Source organism: Dermacentor albipictus, chromosome 1, assembly GCF_038994185.2.
Source record: "Dermacentor albipictus isolate Rhodes 1998 colony chromosome 1, USDA_Dalb.pri_finalv2, whole genome shotgun sequence".
Classification (NCBI taxonomy): Eukaryota; Metazoa; Arthropoda; class Arachnida; order Ixodida; family Ixodidae; genus Dermacentor; species Dermacentor albipictus.
Window position 1 is genome coordinate 286,825,377 of NC_091821.1, and position 14,132 is coordinate 286,839,508.

At 46.1% G+C, this 14,132-nt stretch overlaps 1 protein-coding gene across 6 annotated transcripts in view; it reads right to left on the reverse strand.

Annotated features, from left to right (window-relative positions):
- Nucleotides 1-14,132, reverse strand: part of babo (TGF-beta receptor type-1 babo) — a 157,449-nt gene that overhangs the window by 70,810 nt on the left and 72,507 nt on the right. The gene's annotated exons all lie outside the window — the stretch shown is intronic.

A 14,132-nucleotide genomic window follows, 5' to 3' on the forward strand; every position in this document is an offset into this window, starting at 1 on the left:
TACTACCGGAATTGCTCCAAATCTGCCATTGAAATTCACCATAATCGCCAAAAAAAAATAAATGAATTAGGTACAGCTGTCCAATAGTGTCACATGAGCACCATCCCTCAGCACACATGGTGGTAAAAACTACTCAGAGCCAAACTAAGGTCTGCCTTATGTGCAATGTTAGCTACCCCCCCTCCAATGTTAGCTATCGGTACTGCTACAAGAGAATGAAGCCCTATTCACAGCATTGTCTATGACTGAGTTGTGCTCCAAGATGGTGGCTGCCCCTGAAGGTCAAGCCAAACAGGTGCCTGAGAACTCCTATTTGCATGGAGGCATCATCATCACCTGCTAGGCTAATGCTTATCTCTTCACACTGCTATCTGCACCACGAAAATATAGGCCTGCCACAGTGAATGTTACTAGACAGGGGCAGCTGGAAAACTTCACGGGCTCACCACAGCAGCAAGGTGGTCCCTGGCTGTCACCCAAAATGTGGCGGTGCAGCGATCAAGATGTGCCCTGTTGACACGACTTTTGCTACGCATGTCGTCTGCTTCATTGTCTGCTGCTGCAAGCATTCAACTCGCGTTAACCGCCCCACCCTTTTCCGAACACCTCCAGTTTTAAGAAATTAATTTACGGTGCGTACTGCAAGAGGAAGGTGTCACCCTGCCCCGAGCACAGCAACTTTCACGCTCAAGGAGGGCACATCTACACTGCAAGGTAAATATACCTCGTAGCGAAGCTTCCATAGGAGCCCATACGTTCAAAACATGGCGGTCCATCGGCGGTTCATGGGACTTAGCGCCATCTGTATGTGGTGGGAACACTTCCGGTGGAAGAAAAAATAATGTGACACCATGTCCGTTAAAAGCAGAAGTGACGTCAGTTTGTTTTTGAAGGCACGAAATTTGTTTTGTTGTCCTGCCTTTGGAGCTATATATTCAAATGCCCCGCCATTCGACTTAATGGGCGTTTCGAGCTTTCAGCGTGGAAAGCGATGCAGGAAAAGGCCAGCCGTACGGTTGCCGGATTCGCATCCCTGCACAGAACATACTTTCTTTGGAGGCCGACGAAAGCTTTAGGTGTAGAGTGCTGATCCTATTGTCAGATGCCAAGCCCGTCGGCCAGCGTAGTCGCACGAAAACAACTACACAATTATCTGACGGTCGTACCTCACTACTTTTGACTGAACAGATGAAGAAGCAATGAAGCTACCCGCGTCACCAACTTCAGACAAACTTCGACAAGCAAGAAAGCACAAACTGTGAGGGGGGCGTATTTCAACAGGTGAACTTTACGAGTGCGCTTTTCTGCCCATTTCAAATCGTGCATTGCATTGCGAGTGATAGTGGCGTCAACGCCCCCTGTAGCGATGGGCGCTGAAAAGAAATGCATTTATTAATAATAATAAAATTAAATAAACTTGTATTTTCTTAACTCGTCGCGAATATATAAAATTGACTAGGAATTTTATTCTCATTGAATGAATCTAACTGTGTCTCGCTTGAATTGAAAAACACGTTTTTCTTACCCAGTGTTTGTTCCCTCCAAACATAGTCGCGCTTCAATCGCTGCTCCCATAACCCCCTATGCTGATGTCGGTGACTATCTGTACTGAACTGCTTTTCGCCCGAAGCTTCGCGACCTATTTGAATCGACCTTGTACACTGCTCTAGGGCAGGAGAAATTTGCTACACACTCTCCAGGCTAATGTTTACAAAGTGCAGACTGATAGCAGTGCTGCTTAGGTACCGCTTGCAAGGATTGACCGACGGGCTAGTTCCTTCATTATCACAGAAAGAATAGCACTTCAAGACAGGACACACGGGAGGAACCACACAGACACTGCGCTATCAACTGCGTGTTTACTATCATGCTGAGCCTTTTATACAGAGCACTAAGCCAGTGCCAACAAGACCTTGAAAAGAAAGCACACCTGAGCCAAAAGAAAAAGAAGGAAGAAAGAAAAAAAGACCTTGCGATTCTTGTTACAATGCAGTTTCAAGAAAATTAATTTAGAGTTAGTGTATTTGGTTCCGTTGAAATGTGGAAGAAGATCAACCACTCAGGCCACTGTATCAATGATAGGCTTAGAGAGCATAACAACTATGTAAAGAAACTTGCAATCAGTGGAAACTTTGCCTTGCATTGTTGGCAGTGCGGACGTAAGCCTACGTTATCACAGAGTGAAGCATCGCATAGACACCCTGATAAGTGCACCAGGGAAACCTTAGAGGCTTTTGAGATTGACCGCTTAAATGTTGATTGCGTCAGCATCCCGTCCCTTGAGCTCTTCAAGAAATCAATTTTCTTGAACTGCATTGTAATAAGAATGTGCTGGATGCAAGGTCTTTTTTCCTTTTCTTTTTGACCCAGGTGCGCTTTCTTTTCACGGTCTCATTGGTACTGCCTTAGTGCTCTGTATAAAAGCCTCAGCAAGATATTAAACACGCAGTTGTTAGTATAGTGTATGTGTGGTTCCTCCCTTGTGTCCAGTCTTGAAGCGCTGTTCTTTCTGTGTTAGGTACAGTATCTATGGTGACCTAAAGAATAGATGCTCATAAACACATGAAGCGTGAATCTTTTGCAGTTTTTCTTTTTTTTTTCATTTTAAATTACTGCTCGCATAACCACTTCTGCAATGCTCAAATAAATAAATAGTGTGCAGCTAGCTACAATTAATAAATTTATTTATTAGCTAATTAAAATAGAGTAGCATGCGTTACAAACCACAGAACTAGTTAAGTGCTAATATGACGACACTAACGCAAATATTTTATTTACTGCTGTTTTAAAATGCCCCAGCGCATGTTATCATAGTTTCGTCATGTTTATTTGTTCTGCTTGGGCAAACAAGCTTTGTAAAGCTTTGAGAAATGTAAAATGAACAAGCAAAACTCAAGAAGACAGAAAAAAAAAAGAAGGTATGCACGATTGTATCAAGAAGAAATGCTACGATTTTAGGCACGGTGCTCAGCATGAAAAGTGCCATTACAGGAAAGTTTTTTTTTTTTCGCGATGCTGCGACAAGCTTGGCCTGGTACACAGCTACAAAAAAAAAAAACCTTTCTCTTTCAAGTGAGCCATGAGCAGCGACATCCACATGCATTTGCTTATCATCTGCGTTTGATCATGAGAGCAGAACTGCACAACAAAGTCGTCTTCAGACTCTGTTGAGTGTGAATGGTCTGAACGCACTCGGTAACATCGAGCTGCATCTCTTTTTCAATTACCTTTTCACTAACGAAGAGTGGGTGTCATTATCTGCAGCAGAAAGAGCTTTCCTGAAGGCGTGTGCAAACCATTCCACGTCATGTACTGCACGAACAGTTCCACATGACCTGGTCGCAAGTCGACACATGCGCCACCTTAGAATGGGTGACAGGTTGGGACCACCTTTGATGAGAGTTTTCCAACTGACCTCATCTAGTAAGGCTGGCCACAGTTCACAGCTAGCACACACTGTACCACACCCACAAACATCAAGTAACCAGTAAATAAATACAGCAGAATGTCGATGATGTGTTCCCATTACGTGCGTTTTCACGGCGCCAACGTTCACAAATGAGAACACAAAAAATAACCTAACAGAGTTGCGCTCACTTTTTACCAGTTCATACGTTCCCGGAACACACGATTGGTCGGCACCAACGTTCAGTACGTCACCAAACTGCGATCGTATGATACGTTTTCCGCCCGCTAAATTCTATGTAAACAAGAAAATGCGCGAGGCGCGCGCGATCGTGTACAGTATATAGGCCGCGTGCACCGCCTATAGAGGCGCCACTGATAGCCACCTAGCGGGCGCTTCCAACAATACGCGTGGGAGCAGTAGCAGACGACAACGCTTTGCAGCAAGGGTGACTGAAGTTCGCGGCTGCGATTTGTCCTTTATTCGGGCGCCAGACTGCTTCTTCTGCGGTGACAGCTGTAGGGAAGACGCAGACCTCTGTGGGAGCGGGTATGAACAAGATGTTACCGGTGTTTGGGGCAACATGGTCCACATACGCGCCAGGTGCGTCCCGCAGACAAACGCCATGAAGACCATTTACATGAAGTGGAGCTCTTGCCGACAAACTTGCCGACAAATTTTGTTGACTAATGCGATGTCTCGACCGTGTTTTCTTTTTTAAATTCTACCCTTGCCGTAATGCTGCTTCTGTACCTCAGTAATAAGCACCCGTCGTTAGTGCAGACTTAGATAACAAATTAGCACGGTGCGATGTCTGCATATGCCATTGTGATTATTCTGCCGATGAATACATGTGACGCCGCCGAATAAGTGTAGTGAAAGTCGCCTGAAGAAGAATAATTGCGAATTTATTGATAGAAACGCGTACACTATATAGTCAACGAAGCCACCAAACGCACAGGTTAATAAAAGCGCGTGTAAGCGCTGTACCGCCGATGAACTGCCGTTCGCGCTGCAGTTTTTGCAATTTTAAATTCCCTAAGGGAGCTGCTTGGAAACGTACAAAGCTATAGTCTGACTAACTTTGCAGTAGTTTTTTTTAAATGTTACTAGAGAGAGGTGCCACATGATATATTTAAAGGCAGAGCAGCGCCAGTCAAATTAGATCCAGCGCTGGCGGCAAGGCCGGATTTAGTCCTATGCGGCGTAAGCATAATAAGAAATAATTCAGTTGAGTACAAAACTCACTTGCAAGAAGCGACTACGTTGTGAAACAAACAAATCACTCGGCGTGTTAAGTCTGATCAGAAAGCATCAAGGTGTGATGACTTACCAAACGTGACGCGAACTATTCAGCGAAAAATGGATCAGCGAAAAATGTAACAAAAATACCATATGCAGGAACTATTAGCAATTCTCGCCCTGAGCTACCTATTTTCTAAACACATTTCCCAAAAAACCAGAATATTTAAGATGCCCTCGAGCGAAATGAATAAAGCTGTTAAAGAAGCACTTGCTTGGTGTCTTGGTGTCATACCCTTTACAAACGAGGCAGGGTGAAAACCTCACAGCTTAAAAGAATCAAGAGTTATGCATGAAGCAACTAGCAACAGTTAAAGGGCCCCTGAAACGGTTCGGACAAATTTTGTAGGCGCGTAGGGTACAGCTTAAGTAGAACATTCGCACCACAATTTAAGTGAAGCGTTACGTATTAATGGAGCTGCAAGCGATTAGAAGTTACCCTCCTCCCTAGCTATGCTTTTCCTCCTCAACTCGCTCGCCGAGCAAGCGGCGCTAAGCTCCGCCTTCACTGGTTCAGCGTCACGATGCGACGTCACATCGCTCACTTCCGGTTGTTTAGGAGCACGCCCCCTCCCGCGCGAGACCTCTCCGCTAGCCGCTTGGCCGTCGACCGAGAGCTATCGAAGCAGCGTGCGTTGCGAGCATTCTGTCGTAGCGCCGAACATGTCCGGTACTCCGCTAAAAACAGGCAAGCTGGTCATTTCGGCAAATGACTGGAGGCATAAACTCAAGCTGATGAAGGAACTTTAGCGTAGACGTACGTGAGCAGCCTGATCGGTCTGCACGGTCCAGACAGTTGCTGGCGCAGCGCTTAACCAGTCAAACAAAGCGCTAATATTGCTCTAACCAAGTGTAGAGCATTTTAAACATTTATAAATCAACGTGTTGATGATTACACTCCTGCGAAAAATACACACCAGCAGCAAAGAATACACTTCGTTGCTGCTACTGTGTATGGTTGAGCTCTGTGCCACCAGGTGGCTGCACCGTGCAGACCATTCACATTTGCCCTTCTGCTCATCTCGTGGCTCATCCCGGCACAGTCAAGCGGCCAGACCCTGTCCCCTTGCGCTTGCGTTTGCCCTAATACTGGGCTCGCGGTTTGCAGGTCGCTAGGTTTGCAGTCCACAAGGCAACAAAGTCGAATCATAGTGCTCGCGAAAAGACTGAGACCGACTCTGACCGCGGAGCTCTCGTCAAAATGGAGTACGTTGTAACACAAGCAGACGTCACTTGCTGTGTGCCGGAAGTGCTGAAGTGTACTAAAAAACTATTCTTGTGTATTCTCTTTAAGTTATTTTCTTTTTACAAAAACAAAGTAACTAACATTCCAACTATTACGAGCATCATTTGTTCACCATAAAGTTGGAAAAATTATCGACCGCGTGCGCTGGTCAGCCAATCAGATAGCTCGCCCATGTGACGTAATATGGGTTATTTGCATCATATGGGTAGGGGCGGCTTAAAATTCCGCCGAGCAGTGCGCTGCGATCGGCAGCGATGTGTATTTTTAAAACCTTATAATAAATTACGCGCTTTACGCAGAGCACTTAGATGCATCAATTAATGATCAGAAGAACCTACTCTAACGACTCAGTACGTTTGTAGAAAATCGCCAAAATCGTTTCAGGGTCCCTTTAAACATGTGCGAAGCCACGCATAAAATCGATGTAAAAACATGAAGTGCGTGACAGTTGGTGCGAGGATTTACCGAGCCACATAAAACTAACAATTTCAGTTCTTGCAAACTTCTGTAGCTTTAACATACAATACAATGCGCTCGTGCAGTCGTGCTGCCTAGCTAGCCCAACGCGGTAAAGAAGCAGAAAACAATATAAGCGGCAAACGGCATTCCGAACTTAAGCGAAATGCCTTTAAACCGCATGTTGCACTGCAGACGAACTTCGTCGCTTACGCGTCTAACTACAATCGAGTAAAAATAATAATAAAAAAGAAAAAACACCGAAGCGACAAAGGAAAGGATGAGAACAAGAAATTTCGCGCCGAAGCGACGATCCATTGCCACCGTTGCTCCTGCTGATGAGGCTTTGCGGGGAATAATTGGAACCGTATCGCCGGCACGTTTTCGCCGGTATTTGAGCCCCCCACCCTGCAACAATTTTTCTTCGACATTCTTCGGAAGCTTTGGCCATCCCACACATGCGAAGGGTGTTGCCCATTTTGCTCTGAAAACACAAATAAGGCGGAGAAGCACTATCAGCGATGCAACAAACTACGGCGTGCTACGGCGCGCGGCTCGCTCCTCTCCCATGCGTTCTGCGCAAGGCCGCCACCAGTGGCGCGGCCATCGGCGTGCACGCAGGGTCGATAACAGAAAAAGGAGGAAAGCAAGAACAAGAGCTCGCCATGCAATAGGCTACATAAACATGCAGGGCGGCAGAAGAAAGGAAAAGTGGGCAGAGATTGAGGAGCAGTTACATAGGGAACAAATAGGGGTGTATGCGGTTACAGAAACGCACCTTAGAGACTCAGAAGAGCCACCAGTTATTGAGAATTATGTATGGGAAGGGTGCAACAGAACTAAGTCGGAAAGAAAGGGAGGGGGAGTCGGAATGCTCGTCCATCAAGGAGCCAAATGGAAAAGAGTAAATTCACAATGTCAAGAGCATCTTTGGTTATCAGGTACAATGAGTGGGAAAGAAACTTGGCTGGGAGTTGCGTATTTGTGGACCGGAAAAAATTGCACAGAGAAGAATAAAGAGTTAGTGGAATGCATAAGCGCTGATATTAAGGGTTTCGGGAATGATGCTGAGATTGTCCTATTAGGTGACATGAATGCCCACATACAAGATTTAGATGGCTATACCGACAATAACGGGAAGTCAATGCTAGACCTTTGCGAGCAACATAACCTCGTGATCGTGAATACAGGGCCTAAGTGTGAAGGACAGATCACGTGGGAAGTGGGAAACCGGCAATCGACCATTGATTACTGTCTGATGACAGAAGGAATTCATGATAAGTTGAGAGAAATGGTCATCGATGAGGAAGGGTTTAGCAGCATAGGGAGTGACCATAAACGCATCATTTTGAAAATGGGATATGTATCTGGGAAAGAGAGCAAGGATAGCACAATGGCCAGTCCAAATCTGAACGCGGAACAAATAGCAAATATAGTCACTAGAGTTCAAGAAGAACTTGGCAAGTGGCCAAGTAAGGAGTGGGAATATGGTGAGCTTCTAAGAGTAATAACGACAGAAATACGGAAAGAGAAACATGTTCGATGGAAAGGAAAAAAGAAACCGAAAAGCTGGTGGAACAAGGAGATACGAGAAGCGATCGTCGAACGACAGAAAGCATCTCGAGAGCACAGGCAGGCAAAGAAGGCGCAGTTGCCACAGGATGAAATAACCAGTAAATGGGAAATATACCGGGAGAAAAAGTCTATGGTTCAAATACTGGTGCAAGCAAAATTAAAAGGGGAAAGTGAACGTTGGTTGTCAGAAATACGTGAGAAAAAGAAGGCCGCACCCAGAATATTTTGGAATCACATAAAATTATTAGGCAGGAAGTCAGCAACAATACAACAACATATCCTAGACGAAGATGAAAACAGACTGGAAGGAGAAGCGGCAATAAATTACATCCGAAACGCAACAGCCGAATCCTTTCAAGGCAATGACGAGGTTGTACTTGATGAAAAAGAGAGCATGAAACAGACCCAAGTGGAAAAGGAGCTGGTGCTGACAAATTTAAACTGGAAGAAAGCGGAAGAGGAAATTCCTAAGCGCACAGCCACAGGGCTAGACGAGGTTCCCGTTAGACTGATAAATGAACTGGGACCAAAAAGTAAGGCAGCTCTGGTGAAAGCAGTGGAAAAAACTTTAAGAGATAGACGAATACCAGACAGTTGGCGACAAAGTAGAATGAATTTAATTTATAAAGGTAAGGGGGAGAAAGACAGAATTCACTCGTATAGACCGTTGACCATTACATCGGTAATATACAGGCTAGCAATGCAGGCTATCAAATTAAAGCTTCAAGCATGGGCAGAGAATAATGACATTTTGGGAGAGCTTCAGAATGGCTTTAGAATAGGTAGGCGTTTGGATGATAACTTGTTTGCTCTTACTCAGTGTATCGAAATATCAAAAGCAGAAAGCAGACCGTTGTATGTGGCCTTTTTGGACATTACAGGAGCATACGACAACGTAGACCGCAACATTTTGTGGGATATTCTGGAAGGGGAAGGCTTAGGTAACAATTTTCTACAGCTTTTGAGAGAGATTTACCTAGAAAATACCGTTTGCGTTGAATGGGAAGGGATGAGGCGCGAGGACAAAGTTGATATCAACAAGAGACTGAGGCAGTGGTGCCCTTTATTCCAACTTCTGTTTATGATGTACATGGTGAGGATGGAGAGGGCGCTAGAAGGAAGTAATATCTGGTTTAATCGCTCAGGCAAACAGGCAGTACCGTAGTAGAGCAGCAACTCCCAGGTTTATTTTATGCGAACGACATTGTATTGCTCGCTAACAAGCAAAGTGATTTGCAACGTCTGGCTAATATCTGTGGACAGGAAGGCAACAATTTAGGTTTGAAATTTAGTGTTAGAAAATCAGGTGTTATGGTATTCAATGAAAACAGTGAACAGACAGTGGAGATACAGGGCCAAGAAATACCTCGGGTAACAGAATATAAATACCTTGGTATATGGATAAACGAAGGCAATGGATATATGGAAACACAGGAAAAAACCATAACAGTCAAGGGGAAGAGAAATGCAGCCATAATAAGCACAGAGCGCTATGGGGATACAATAGGTACGAGGTCCTCCGAGGTATGTGGAAAGGGGTAATGGTTCCAGGACTTACTTTTGGAAATGCGGTTGTTTGCTTTAAATCAGGGGTACAATCAGGGCTCGACGGAAACCAAAGGTCAGTGGGTCGCCTCGCATTGGGCGCTCACGGGAAGACCACAAATGAAGCTGTGCAGGGGGATATGGGCTGGACTAGTTTTGAAGTGAGGGAAGCTCGCAGCAAAATTGAGTATGAAGAACGGCTGAGAAATATGGAAGAAAGTAAATGGGCTGGGAGAGTGTTCAGGTACCTGTACAGGCAAAACATTGATTCACAGTGGAGGAAAAGAACTAGGAAGCTTACCAGCAAGTATGCGGCCTGTGGGGTGGGCAACACAGCAACAAAGAAGGTCAAGCGGAAAGTCAGAGAGGCTGAATTAATCTCATGGGTGGCGGCAATGGAAAAGAAACCTGCCATGAGTAACTACTTAAGAGGAAAAAACGAAATCAGGAAAGAAACCATTTATGATAACTCAAAGGGAAGCTCATTACTTTTCGAAGCGAGATCGGGATGCCTTAGAACACGCACCTATAAAGCGAGATATAAGAAGGAAGAAGAAGCATGTGCTTGCTGCGGTAAAGCTAGGGAAACGACGGAGCATATTTTATTAGAATGTGAAGACGTCTACCCAGCGGTCGATTTAGGCACCACTGGCCTCCTTGAAGCCCTTGGGTTCAGCGGGAGCAGTGGTAAAGCAAACAGGTCCGCAATAGACATTAGTAAGAGGTGATTGGAGGATTGGTGGAAGAAAAGTAGGGAAACGACAAAAGACGGAGACGTACAAAAACACAGTTCGCAATAGGGGATCAGCAAATTTGGACGTGGTAGTTCATAGCGTTTTTTTTTCTTTTCCTTTCTCATTGGTTAACCTAGGTAGGATATTAGGCAGCATAGTAGCAAGAGCTTGGTGGCGCAACCCACCGCCCCTTTCCAAAGGGGACGCTCATAACATCCATCCATCCATCCATCCATCCATCCACGCCGCGTATACTGTCCGCCGCGGCAGCTTCGCCGCAATACTCGCCCGCCCATCTCACTTGAAGGTGCTTGCGCGCACTCAGTTTTTCATTTCGGTACCAGCACACTTTCTCCGGGGTCGTCGCACGCGGCATTCACAGCTATCACCACCAATGCTATTGCGATAAGCATCTTTGCCTATCTGTTTGACGGCGCCTGGTGCCGTCGGAAGCGAAGCGTAGTGCGCAATTTTATTAGGCGATAACCGAAACGCGATGCCGTTCCCTGCTGCAGACTGCGATCGTATACGTTTCCCGGCCGCTAGACCCGCATGCGAACAAGAAAAGGAGCGAGGCGCGCACGATCGCCCGTCTCACGTGTAAACGACGGCGCGCAATTTCTTATTTCGGTACCAGCAAATCTCCGACCGGGTCGTCGAACGCCGCATTCACAGCTATCGCAGCCAAACCTAGTGCCGATAAGCGTCTTCATCTGTTTTACAGCGCGTGGTGCGTAGTGCCATCGGTAGCGTACTGCACGCTTTTAGTAGGCGATAATCCAAACGCGCCGCCTTTCCCTGTTGCAGGCGGCGCGATGCGAGCATCGTACGTTTCGCTTCGGCAGCATTTGGCATCGCCCACCAGCTCAGTTTCGTTTCGGTTTCCCGTCGCCCTCTTACAACACCACGCAACAGGAAAACAACAAAACGCGTGCTGCCGGAGCACCCGCAGTTCGACGCGCGTCGGCGTCTCGTGCCGCAACGATCCGCGCGACGCTTCGCATTACGTAGATGTCAACAGACGAGTCTGCCATTTTTTTTTTTTTTACTTAATCCGAATCGTACGCTTTCCGGTTAGTACGTTTTTTCTCGCGGTTTTTTACTAAAAAGTTATGAGCGATCTACAGCGAATTTCGTGGTAAATGTCTCTTTCAGATTCACAAATATTTGAAAACTTGCGGGGATCGAGGTGCCTTCCCATGCCTCATCCCCTAGCTCACGAGTTGCGATGGCCATTTGTCAAGCTCGATCTCCGGCAGCCGACACCCCAGTGGCAAAATGGTGGACATGGCTAATGGTGGACATGGCTAGCACGCCAGAGCTCCTTTCCCATGCAAACCGTGCTTCTCCCTCCCGGCGTCGTCTAACTGCGTGAGCACACGTCACCGATACATGCCCCTATTGGCTACCTGAGTAAGCGGCTTTTGGTTGCCGTGGAGAGATGGCGTGGTATAACTCAAACATTGTGGTGTTCTAGGACATAAGCTGCAATGGTGGAGAATGTCATCGCGGAGCACAAACATGCGCAGCATAGGCTCCGAATGTCCAGAATTGAGACCATCGATGAGAACACATAAGCAGTCAGCGCGCCGTTGTTCAGTGCGGATGTTGTGCAGATCAGAAACGGCCACGACGCAAGGCTCGGTGTCATGCACATCATATTCAGGGCGGTCGACAGGATGACGGGAGAGGCCGTTGGTGTCCTTGTGCAAATGGCCCGACTTGTATAAAAAAGCAAATGAATATTCTTGGAGCAGTAGCACCCATATACCCAATCGTCCAGTGGGGTCTTTAAGCGAGGAGACCCAGCACAAGGCATGGTGATCAGTAACCCCGGAAAATGTGCAGCCATACAAGTAGGGCAGGAATTTAGCAACTGCCCAAACTACCTAATGCCAGGCACTCCCATTAAGTAATTGAAAAATTCCTCTCAGCAGGTGACAGGAGGTGGCTGGCGTATGCAGTTACGCACTCTGCGTTACGCTGCCATTGATCAAGTACAGCACCAACTCAATGGCCACTGGCATCCGTGTGAAGTTCAGTAGCAGCAGATGGATCATAATGAGCCAGCAATGGGGGAGCCGCGAACAAGCATACGAAGGTGGAGAAGACTTTGGTTTGAGCAAGGCCACATGTGAAAGCAACGTCCTTCTTAAGTAAATCAGTGAGTGGGCAAGCGGTTTTAGCGAAATCCTTGATAAAATGACGGTAATACAAGCAGAGCCCAACAAAGCTTCTTACTTCTGTGGCAGAAGATGGAACAGGAAAGTTCTGGACAGCATGAATCTTGTCAGCGTCGGGTTGAGTGCCAGCGGCACTGACGAGATGGCCAATAACAGTAATTTGACGTCGTCCAAAATGCCACTTGGATAAGTTCAATTGCAAGCCAGTGCGTCGGAAAACAGAAAGAATAGCCGATAGAAGCGTTAGGTGACTCGTGAAAGTTAGTGAAAACATTATGACATCGTCTAGATAACACAGACATATGGACCATTTACACATATAGCCGCGAAGTAAGGAGTCCACCATTCTTTCGAAGGTTGCCGGGGCATTACAAAGGCCAAACGGCATAACCTTGAATTGGTAGAGGACGTCAGGTGTTACGAAGGCAGTTTTAACCTGGTCCATGTCATCTACTGAGATTTGCCAATAGCCCGACGTGAGGTCTATCGATGAAAAGTACTTGGCCCCATGCAAGCAGTCCAAGGTGTCATCAATACATGGCAAGGGGTAGACATCCTTCTGTGTGATTTTGTTAAGGTGTCTGTAATCCACACAAAAGCACCAACTGCTGTCCTTGACAAGGGCAACAAGGAACGCCCACGGACTGCATGATGGCTCGATAACACCTCTAGTCAACATCTTATCGACTTCTAGTTGTATCACTTGTCATTCAGCGTGTAAAACATGGTACGACCAGCGGCATATCGGATTGGCGTCTCCGGTGTAAATACAATGGGTAACCACCGTAGGTCGGCAGTGTGGTAGAATACTCACTCACACTCACTCACCATAATTTTTCCAGCCCCTGCAGTCACTCACGTTCACACTCACCTCCACTCGCGCTCACTGGAACTCACTCGTACTGGCACTCACCTCCACTCACAATCACTGGCACTCACGCCTTTTTATATGAAGGCAGGTGAATGTGAGTGAGTGTGCTGCCCTCTGCTGCTCACAATTCGTGTATATTCAGACAGAAGCTTCCAATTTAGCACCTATTACGTCTGAAGTGAGCAAAGGCAGTGTTTTGGGCCCAGTTTTATTTTTAATAAAGATAAGCGCTTTGTTTTCCCGATTACATGGTAACATACATCTATTCACTGATGGTTGTTTTTCGTACCGCGAAATTAATTGCAATGATGATCACCATATACAAAATTCTACTTTTTCTTGGTGTCGGGAGCGGCAGATGACTCTAAATGCCTAAAGCTAAGTAATGCTAACAGTAAGTAGAAATAGATATCTGATTTTACTTACATCATTAATGACACACTTCTCACTTGTGTATTTCAGGGCAAATATTCAGGTGACCCTTTAACACGCGCTCTCCAATGGGATACCCATGTTAACCACACAACCTCGTGGAAATCAATGTATATGCAGAGCACCAAAGCAACACATATTTCTGAGAAGACACCTTCGTCTTGCGCCTGCAGATACAAATGTGCTGGCCTACAAAATGCTTGTTTGACCAGTGCTGGAGTACGCCTGTATTGTTTGATTTACCTACACAAAAGAACTCATAAGAGGGGGTGCAGAGGAAGGCAATAAGGTTAATTTATAATAAATACAAGTCAACGGATTCATTGAATGAATTATTAAAAGAGCCAGTTTATTAACACTGCAAAGTAGGGCAAAATTAGCA